Source organism: Oncorhynchus keta, chromosome 32 (genome assembly GCF_023373465.1).
Source record: "Oncorhynchus keta strain PuntledgeMale-10-30-2019 chromosome 32, Oket_V2, whole genome shotgun sequence".
Taxonomy (NCBI): domain Eukaryota; kingdom Metazoa; phylum Chordata; class Actinopteri; order Salmoniformes; family Salmonidae; genus Oncorhynchus; species Oncorhynchus keta.
Window position 1 is genome coordinate 8,889,351 of NC_068452.1, and position 11,411 is coordinate 8,900,761.

Below are 11,411 nucleotides of genomic sequence, written 5' to 3' on the forward strand. Positions count from 1 at the left end.
CTGATCCATAGCCTGTCTAACTTACGACATAGATGCTATAACACATCTCTCTTTCCTTCTCTCTCTGACCTCAGTGAATATACTGCTGAATAGAGGGTCTTACTCCCCTCTGTTGCGGGGCAGAGCTGGACGGGGACTAATATGACAGGAGGGCTATGTGTGTGTTCCAGAGTACGTCTGCATGTTCTTTGGGAAACGGCCATATTGCCTGTCCTGAGGGAGAGCCGCCGTTGGAGAAAACTGCTGACCTTGCATCTCCTAAACAGGATGAGTCCAGTGATAATCCCATAGGTTTTTATTAACCTGATATGAGTGTTGTGTTGATATTATATCAGAGGCAGGGGAGAGTTTTTTCCCCCCCTCTTTCTTCTCATGCCACATTGTATTGGAATTGGCCTCTGCAATTTATTTTTCTATTAGCCAAGTCCTCTGAAGTGTGATTGGGCTGTGAGCCAGTGGTAACTGGTCAGGCCGGTGGAGAGTGGACTGGCCGAGCTGATAAGGCTAGAGTCAGTCCAATACTCTACACAGCACAGTGACTCCGGCTACAGATGGACCGCTTTTACAACTGTGATTGAATCTAGATATGAGGAACTGGACTGACCCCCCCCCCCCCCCCCAGAGACAAGCTCCACCATACACAACAAGGGGCAACTTCCTGTTCCAGCTCTCTATAAACGTACAGTATCTCACCTTGGCTGAGCTGGAGATGCATAAACAAAACAGTCTTCATTTTTGCTAAGCTATTATGTGCTGTGTACACACAGCTGATCAACTGATGCCATCAAAAGCATTTGAATTGCTGTAAGTAGGGCAGATGGCCGTGGTGTGTTGTGTCTTCGCTAATCCAGGCTGGATATTTACTGGTAACATTTCACAAAATGGCTCCAGGCCATTGACGAGAAGGACGTGACAGAAGGTTTTTTTTTTTGGGGGGCGACTCTAACCAGTGCATCCTCCCCACCACTAACTCTATCCCCTTTAACAGTGATAACCCCCTTCCTCCCTGGCACTTGGACCAGCTGTGGATCAATACAGGGACATCTGTTGGTGTCTCAGCATTTGTGGCCCATGGCTCACCTGCTACTGAACATGCCCTGTAACTGTAACAGTACAGGCATATTGTTCTCGGTAACCACTGTAACTCTGTGTGGTTTATAGTGACAAGTGGACATTGAATCTTGCTCCCAAGCCCCTGTCATTGAATTGGCTTGATCTTCATTTCCATTTGCAAAATATTCCAGAACCATTCTCAAGCTATGACTTGATATCTCTTGATACGGGAGTTGGTTTGATGTCAGTTTCCCTTGAAATGGACGAAGAAATAAATTGGACAACAAAAACAGCAACATATCAGTTCTCAGGGGTACTTGAGGACCAGCTTTCAGACTCATTGCCAGAATGAACCGATGACACTGTAGACCAGGGCTGCCCAACCCTCTTCCTGGAGATCTAGTGTCCTGTAGGTTTTCAGTCCAACCCTAATTTATCATATCTGATTCGGCTAGTTATGGTCTTGTTGAGCAGCTAATTAGCTGCTAATTAATTCTACTAATTAGTAGAATCGGGTGTGTTAAATTAGGGTTGGACTGAAAACCCACGGGACGGTAGAACTCCAGAATGAGGGTTGGGCAGCCCTGCTTGAAGACCTACCAGTATGCGTGAAGCTGCAGCAAGTTGGAATAGTCTATAGGGGGCAGTGCACAGCCTTTTCCTACTACACCCTCTTCTCTCTCTTCCCAGTGCAGGGCTTTAATCATTCTTTGGATACAACAATAGGAGAAACATTTATAGTCATATCCCGGTAATGAAGGAGGTGTCTCGTTGTCCTCTTTCATTTAACACATTGTCACAACCCAGAGCCCTAATCTCGCTCTCTGACGGACAGTTGCATCCTGGGAAAGAGGCGCATGTCATTGTTTGAGTGAGTCAAATCTGTTAAGCCCTTATTCTTCCGAGGGGTATTTGCATATTCGGAAGTATTCCTTTAGTGACGGGCCAAATCCTCCTTACGTGTGATGTGATGCTTTTTTTTTGTGTGTGTCATTTGTGAAGTATCTACATGCACTATTAGCGCTGCATAATACCTCTGCATAATACCACTGTATAATCTCAGAGATAAGATGGGTTCTCTAAAGTGTAGCATTACGCCGGGATGAAACACCGCAATTTCAAGCAGACTCAAAGGGGCTCAAATGTCAACGGAAATGTCAAGTGCTTTCGCAACGGCCGAATACCGGAATACCTTTTTTTATCGCCATCACCACCGTCACTTTTCCTTGGGGGGGCAAATTCCTTGTTAGGCCCGGACTCTGTAATATGTGATAACACCAGCTCACTCTGACACACCTGGCCTCCTCTCCCCCTCTCTCACGCCTCCTCTGATTACAACCAGGGCGGCTTTCCTAATTCCAATGGGGTTTCTCTGGCGCAGCGTTCATTATCTATGCTTTGGCGTTCGGCGTGGCGAGGTGCATGGCACAGTCTGGCGTGCGCTCCACTACGGGTCTGTCTGTGTCCGGGTCAGGCGGTGCAGCCTCTCAGGAGTCCCTTCTGCACCATCAGGGCCTGGAACGGCCACGATAACATTGTTTAGTTCAGGTGGTAACCTGGTAACTGATAGAATAGAGTAAGGGAGGTCTACTACTATGAAGACGTACTACTGCAACCCTACGAGGGAGCCTACCATCTGTCTATGTACCTATACCTATTTATGTACAGTGTGAATGTATATGCAACGTAGACTGTCATTCAGAACCGTACTCTTTTTGTACCCTGTACCACATTCATGAGACGCAACCGTTCCATCGTTCCTTCTCCCTCCTCTGGTTCGTTCCAATGTCATAATCAGAGACGGAGTCACTTTGCATCTGTTCTGTGGCTGTGTTTGTCTATTTGTTTTGTTCTTCCCTGCTGTGTATCTTAAGCGTTGATTTCTGCCGGCGAGGGACACATGAAAAGAGCCATGGCACGAACAGAAAACAAGCCCTCAGAGACGGGGAAGGATGAAATGAAAACACAAGGAAAGGAAACCAGGCCCAGGAATAAGCTGCGATTAAACCGCAAACAATCAGGCAGGCAGGGACGAGGAGTTGGAGAGAACAAAAACACAACAATGCGAGCAAATAAAACGAGCAAACAGGGAACGCCACGTGTTTATGAAAAGATCTTGGCGAGGACAAATTGCACCAACTGCCGATTAACAGAGCGGCGTGCTTTGAAGAAAAAAGAGAAGGAAGAATGAGTTTTGTTGGAAATGGGAACCGTTTCTTTGACAAAGAGATGTCATTGGATATCATTGTAGGAAATGGACGCCTCTGTCTGTGAGTGTTATCATGCTGTAGCTGCACCAGAAGACAATACACCAACAATCCTGAACCTGTTTTTTTGCTCTGCATTGCTTTAAAAGCCTGACCTGTAACATTTCAGCAAACCAAATCTTCTTGCGTCATCTCAAACAGTCAACACTCTTTTGGCACTTTGGTCTTATTGGCCTTGAAGCTAATCTCTCTCTCTCTCTCCACGTCCTACAGTAGAGGGATTGGTCGAAACTCTTCAAGTGGAACAACTGACTTCGCTTCTGAAGTCCTGACACAAGGTCTCTTATGACAGATGATGGCTTTTTAATGGTCTCCATGTGAACGCACTGGACTGGTTCCTGTTAATTAGTACTTTGTCTCTGGTTAGAAATGACCTTTTTTTTCCCACCCTCCTCTTTTGCACTTTTACTGTCTCTGTCTCTCTCTCCTTGGTCATGCGCGGCTTTGCCCCTATTCCATACTGTATAGTCAGCCATTTTGACATTCTCCATTCCAGCAAGATGGCCCTTTCTGAATCGCTAATGATACCACACTGTTTCGTTCCAAAATTGGACCATTTGAATTCCTGGCCACTTCATGGCACAACCTAAAACCACAAACCCATCCAAAAAAAACACAACCAGCAGTGTCCCCCTGTCATCCCTCTCTCTCTCTCTCTCTCTCCCAGGCGCTACCATGGTTTCTCTGGCATGTCTGGAGAGCGGCTGCAGCCATCGCCTCCTCCATTTTGGAGAATCAGAGATGACCTTTCCATGAATAAAGTCAAAGAGGATTAAAGCAGAAGAAGCCTTCCCAACGTCGGGCGAGGGGAGCGGCAGATGCAACCTCCTCTGAACGTGGCTAGAGTGTTGATGCCTTCGCCGCCTGAAGGCCACGCTTACGAGGGTTGAGTGTGTGTGTGTGTGTGTGTGTGTGTGTGTGTGTGTGTGTGTGTGTGTGTGTGTGTGTGTCTGTCTGTCTGTCTGTCTGTGTGTCTGTCTGTGTGTCTGTCTGTGTGTCTGTGTCTGTCTGTGTCTGTCTGTGTGTGTGTGTCTGTGTGTCTGTCTGTCTGTCTGTGTCTGTCTGTCTGTCTGTCTGTCTGTCTGTCTGTCTGTCTGTGTGTCTGTGTCTGTGTCTGTCTGTCTGTCTGTGTGTCTGTGTCTGTCTGTCTGTGTGTGTGTGTGTGTCTGTCTGTCTGTCTGTCTGTGTGTGTGTGTCTGTCTGTGTCTGTGTCTGTGTGTCTGTGTGTCTGTGTCTGTGTGTGTCTGTGTGTGTGTGTCTGTGTGTGTTGTCTGTCAAAATAGACTGTCCTGTCTGGTGTGTGTCTGTGTGTGTGTGTGTGTGTGTTGTGCAAAATAGACCGATCCGGCTCTCAGCGAACGATAGGGGGAAAAGAAAACAGTCATTGAACCTGTGTCATCTTGAGATGCAAAAAAAAAAAAAATGTTGATTTTCAAAATGGCTACTAATCCCTTATTGAAGATATACATTGAATTATTGCCCCAGTCATTCATCCGTTCCGTTTGAGGTGATAGCATCGCAACCTAATATCCTTATCTGATTTATTTGCCGCTCCTATCTAATCCACAGGTTACAAGATGTACGAACATGGGGTGTATTTCGTTAAGTAAAAGTATCTGCCCATCACACACTCTGGATTATAACGGTTGTGCTCAGCCTACCATTCTTCACAGTCGCAATAGAGCCAGGATGGGAGATGTGTATTGACCCCCCCCCCCCTGCCTTTGATCAGTCTGAACTGAATCTTCATTAGCATTCACTTATTTGGCGGATATTGATCTTTGATATCACACAAACGAGTGATAACTGATCCCCTTATATATGTTGATTCTTCCCCCTCCATTGTCCTCAAATCGACACCTGCTCTCGTTGCGTTGGTCTGTGTTGTTGGGCACACGTCGCTTTGTACTGTGTGGGATGCGGTTGTACCTTCAAGCTTTGTCAAAATTGCTTTTGGATCAGTCCGGATCTCAATGGCAACAGAAACCTTTTGGGGTCCACTATGGCAGTAGATAACGTGGGAGCCTGTTCCGTTGTATTCGTTTCACAGAGTCCTCGTTGCCTTAAACCGAGTCAGAAGCGCAGGAGTCAAAGGTTGGTGCTGCTGCTAATCTGTGCAACATTAGGAGAGTAATCCTCAGGGGTTGAAGCTTGACTATTGAACAGTTCCCCTCTTCCCCTTTTGTCTTTGTGGTAAGTGATCTTGGGAGATTTTTGAGGGATGCCCCTGGTCCAGGTAGCATTAATCATGGGAAAGGAATTGTTCCACTGCTACTACTGAATTGTGGTTGTGGTTTCTTAGTTCTTTGCATTGTGGTTTCCACTGCTAAAGGCTACAGAATTGTGTTTTTTTTTTAGTTTGACGGATATTGACATCTTTTCACCTCTAAACCACCTCTCTGGACTTGGACTGATAAGAAACTGATGTTCCACAAACCACTAGGAGGAAGGAGTGGGAATGAAGAATGATAAATATATAGATAAATCCTCCTTTTTCCTCGACCTATACCAGCTAAACCACCCGCTACTCTACAAAGAGAAATTCCCAGGCTTAGGGAATGAAAGAGCCCTTCAACACAGTGGGTTTTGTCTCTCCTTGTGCAAATGGGGAGAAGCAGGGCATGTCAGATTGACGTGGCACTTCTTGTCATTCAACATAAGTTTTCGGCTTAATCCCCCTTCTGAATCCACGTCTTGACTTCAGTGTCCGTGGGTTTTATTTCTGCGCTCTTCATATTTCTAAACGTGTTGTTTTCAGTAAACAGAAGTAGCGTTAAGAAGTGGATACAGAAGGAAGCCAGATTTCTGTTCTGTGTGTATCAGTGTACGTGTGTGTGTGTGTGTGTGTGTGTGTGTGTGTGTGTGTGTGTGTGTGTGTGTGTGTGTGTGTGTGTGTGTGTGTGTGTGTGTGTGTGTGTGTGTGTGTGTGTGTGTGTGTGTGTGTGTGTGTGTGTGTGTGTGTGTGTGTGTGTGTGTGCTTACTTACACAGTTCTTGTGTTAAGTGCTTAAAAATCACCCCAATACCCACGCACATCGGTATAGGAGCGCTTTACAAAGCCCTGTGTAATCTTCCTTTTCGGTGGGTCCTTAGTTTCATCTGCAGGGGATTACTGTACGGCTTTTTTTGGAATCCGCAAAAGAGGAGGGATGTACAAAATGGCGGAAAAAGGAAAACAAATTGTATTGTAATCTCTCGAGAGAGAAAAGGACGCTTGAGTGAGGGAGTCCCATGGACCCTCCATCTTTTTTCCCTTCCTGAAAATCCCATAATCCTTCATGTTTGATGTCTCAAAGCTAATGGCGTTTATTAGGACGGCCCAAAAGGCGCTTTGTCCCCGGCATGGTTGCCGTTGAGGTTTTGAATGACATTGCGGAGAGAGAGCGGGTAACTTTAGCTTAATCTGGGCTTATCCGGCCCCGACGCGCACACAGGTGTGTGGCCCTTAAGCCCAGGGGAGGCAGGCCTTCTTCTGCAACCCACCACCAAAGATCAATCCAGCTCCTCAGGCCAGAGACATCCAGAGGAACATACACACCGCACCTTTAACCCAAGAGGCTTTTATCCCTCCTCATGAAGTGCTCACTATCACATTTTAATTAAATTACAGCCAGTGCTCTTTCTCGATATCTCTTTCTCTCTCAGGTAAAGAAGACCCGGACCGAACTTCAACTTGCATGAGTCCGTTTTTGTCTTGTGAGTGAATGGAGAAGGCAGCTACACGGGTTTGGTTGTATCCTCCATAATGGTTTGGTTTCAGGCCTATCTATACCTTTTCCTTTTACGTTTCTTCTTCATGACATTGCAGTGGACAATGACTTTTGCTCTCTTTTACATAAGGCTCCTTAAAGAAACGTCTTTGCCATTGGAGAACGGCAACGGATCAAACTTGGATGCCGTTGCTGCTATGCAAACTGTGTCCGTTTGGGAAATGTAGGCCTATAACATACATCACCGTGTGGCAGAGGAGTGCTGACGCTCTTATTGGATTTGGAAGCCGCTCCTTCAATAAAAATAATGAATTTCCCATAATTCAATAGCAGATATAAAGGCCACCGGCCCAGTGATCCATAAACACTACGATGATAAGGTCATCTTCTCCCGAGGCTAACCACATGCCATATAAGCTTACGTGATGAGAGTATTAACTAATTAAATACAGAAATGAAATAATAGTGGAATATATTCACAATTCAAATATGGTTTCAATAATGAATACTATACAGTGCAATGATAAGACATGGAAAGGGTTGTAAATTCAATGTGTTGGTGTACAATTTCAAGAGAATAATCCTAAATATGGACTCTCAATCTGTAGCTTAAAAAGTATTGTGTCCAATATGTCAAGCTTTACCCACCCAAGCATAAAGGTGACTTTACTTTTGGCCATACATTTTCTGTCAAGGATGTAACCTTCAGGGGTCGACTTTCAACCCCCTCCCAAGCACACAGTGAAAAGGTGGGATCCAAAGGGAGAGAAACAATCATATCTGTCATAGCAAAGACCATACGCTGCATTTCTCTTGAAACGCCTGCACACCCTTTCCCCAGTTCGTGGTTCCTCATCTGCCATCAGCGTTGCTATGGAGTTTGCTTCCCATATGGTCCAATATGACAGATTTACACCATCAGGTCTATTGACTAATTAACTACAATTTAACGTCCTCTTACGCGGTTTCATTTTCCTCAAATGCGTCCTGTCCACTCAACCCCCCCCGTGTATGATACTTGTTCTTATTGGACCTTTCTCTCATGTATCTCCCTGGGTCTCCCCAAGTCACTTTCCCTCCCTGACCCATCTCGGTAAATGATGACTCGTCACTGGACAGGACGATTGCTGGACCAACCTCCATTCATGACATTCTCTCTTGACATTTTGTCACCTCAAAAATAATGACTTTGGGCGACCAACAGGGGGCATTAGCCAGCAGCTTTAAAATGGACGCTTTGAAATCCCTAAGCTGTTGGTGTAAGCCTCTCATATCAGTGACAGAGGGAGATGAGCAGCATTCGCTGCTATTTATGATCAAGATTACATTTTGGTCAATTACCTCTCTCCTCCTCGTTCTATTATTTATGTGCTCTAGTATCTTATTGCTGATGTCGATGTTTTGTGTGTGTGTGTGTGTGTGAGTGTGTATGTGTGCGCGCACATGTTTGTAGGCCTATAACGTGTGTATGTGTGTATATATGTGTGTGTGTGTGTGTGCATTTTCATGTGCGTAGCTACACGTTTTCGTTTTAGGAAGCCAGAGCGTAGTAGACGTTTGTATGGCATAACAAGATTACACTGCAGAATCCTGGCTCCCAGGGAAAGAGCTTCACGTCACCCTCGGCCTTTTTCTCTCGGAGTCTGTCTCTCTTTCACCGGGCTTAGACGCGCTGATCTCAGATACAACCATCCTCTAATCCAAGCCTTGATAAGGCTTCAAAGCAACGTGTCATTAATAGCGTGTTTGACATTATCCGTGGAAATACGCTGGTTTGAACATATGACCCCCTCATTATGAGGACCCATATGTTCTCATAAGCCACATTATTCCATTGAAGTGTTAGTTCTTTAGACTAAGCACGCCTGCAAGGCAATACTCTGTGTTTATTACTGTTAAATGAATGTGATGATGTTTTCAAGGAGTTAGAATGTCAGTGCCTTAATTAAGTAATAAGGTACAGGGGGGTGTGGTATATGGCCAATATTACCACGGCTAAGGGCTGTTCTTATGCACGACGCAATGCAGAGTGCCTGGATACAGCCCTTAGCCATGGTATATTGGCCATACAATCACAAACCCCCGAGGTGCCTTATTGCTGAACTCAGCAAAAAAAGAAACGTCCTCTCACTGTCAACTGCGTTTATTTTCAGCAAACTTAGCATGTGTAAATATTTGTATGAACATAACAAGATTAAACAACTGAGACATAAACTGAACAAGTTCCACAGACATGTGACTTAACATAAATGGAATGATGTGTCCCTGAACAAAGGGGGGGTCAAAATGAAAAGTAACAGTCAGTATCTGGTGTGGCCACCAGCTGCATTAAGTATTGCAGTGCATCTCCTCCTCATGGACTGCACCAGATTTGCCAGTTCTTGTGGTGAGATGTTGCCACACTCTTCCACCAAGGCACCTGCAAGTTCCCAGACATTTCTGGGTGGAATGGCCCTAGCCCTCACCCTCCGATCCAACAGGTCCCAGACGTGCTCAATGGGATTTAGATTCGGGCTCTTCGCTGGCCATGGCAGAACACAGACATTCCTGTCTTCCAGGAATTCACGCACAGAACGAGCAGCATGGCTGGTGTCATTGTCATGCTGGAGGGTCATGTCAGGATGAGCCTGCAGGAAGGGTACCACATGAGCGAGGAGGATGTCTTCCCTGTAACGCACAGCGTGGAGATTGCCTGCAATGACAACAAGCTCAGTCCGATGATGCTGTGACACACCGCCCCAGACCATGACGGACCCTCCACCTCTAAATCGACCCCGCTCCAGAGTACAGGCCTCAGTGTAACGCTCGTTCCTTCGACGATAAACGTGAATCCGACCATCACCCCTTGTGAGATAAAACTGTGACTCGTCAGTGAAGAGCACTTTTTGCCAGTCCTTTCTGGTCCAGTGATGGTGGGTTTGTGCCCATAGGCGACATTGTTGCCGGTGATGTCTGGTGAGGACCTGCCTTACAACAGGCCTACAAGCCCTCAGTCCAGTCTCTCTCAGCCTATTGCAGACAGTCTGAGCTCTGATGGAGAGATTGTGCGTTCCTGGTGTAACTCGGGCAGTTGTTGTTGCCATCCTGTACCTGTCCCGCAGGTGTGATGTTCGGATGTACCGATCCTGTGCAGGTGCTGTTACACGTGGACTGCCACTGCCAGGATGATCTGCTGTGCGTCCTGTCTCCCTCTAGCGTTGTCTTAGGCGTCTCACAGTACGGACATTGCAATTTATTTCCCTGGCCACATCTGCAGTCCTCCTTGCAGCATGCCTAAGACACGTTCACGCAGATGAGCAGCGACCCTGGGCATCTTTCTTTTGTTTTCTTTTTGTCAGTAGAAAGGCCACTTTAGTGTCCTAAGTTTTCAGAACTGACCTTAATTGCCTAACATCTGTAAGCTGTTTGTGTTGTAACGACAGTTCCACAGGTGCATGTTCATTCATTGTTTATGGTTAGTTGAACAAGCATGGGAAACAGTGTTTAAACCCTTTACAATGAAGATCTGTGAAGTTATTTGGATTTTTACAAATTATCTTTAAAAAGACAGGGTCCTGAAAAAGGGCTGTTTCTTTTTTTGCTGAGTTTATTATAAACTGGTTATCAACGTAATTAGAGCAGTAAAAATATATATTTTTTTCATACCCGTGATATACCACGGTTGTCAGCCAATCAGCATTCAGGGCTCGAACCACACAGTTTATATCCAGAAATAAGACATTGCAGTGACGTTAACACAGGTTTCTGCAATATTCAAAATTACCATAGAAAAAGTGCTCTCTACATTTGAACAAACTGCAATAAAGCACATACAGGACAGTATTCAATTCAATCAACTTTATGGGCAATCATCATTGGCAGGCATTGTAGGCATGTAGTCTACTATCCTATGGTCAAACGGCAACGTTACTCCATAAAAAATAGTACTGTATGTTCGGTATGGTCCATGATGTTGAGACGGCCAGCACAAAGAGCATCTGTCAGCTCCTCCCTCCAGAGCGGGCTCTTGGTCCTCTGTGTATCAGTCAGGAGCAGTGAGGGTGTCGCCCCTGCCATGTGCTTGTCATGTGCCATGGTAATTGTGGCCCATTGTCCTCAACCGGACTCCTGTGCCTTTCCCTTTTGATGTGACTACACTAATTTCTCATCCCCCCCCCCACCCCTGTCTCTCTCCATCCATGTATGGCCCTATAGTGTTTCTCCGAGCAGCCTTTGATGGTGGCGAAATAGCGTTAATAGTTTTGTACTTTTCTGCAGCCGCTCCTCGTAGGTGGGCACAATAATCTATACGGACGCCAAAGTCTAGACCCCCATGCAATGTCAGGACCCCCTGCTCTGAGAAAATGGGTAATTAGCAGACCGTTGTTTAAAGTGACGAATGG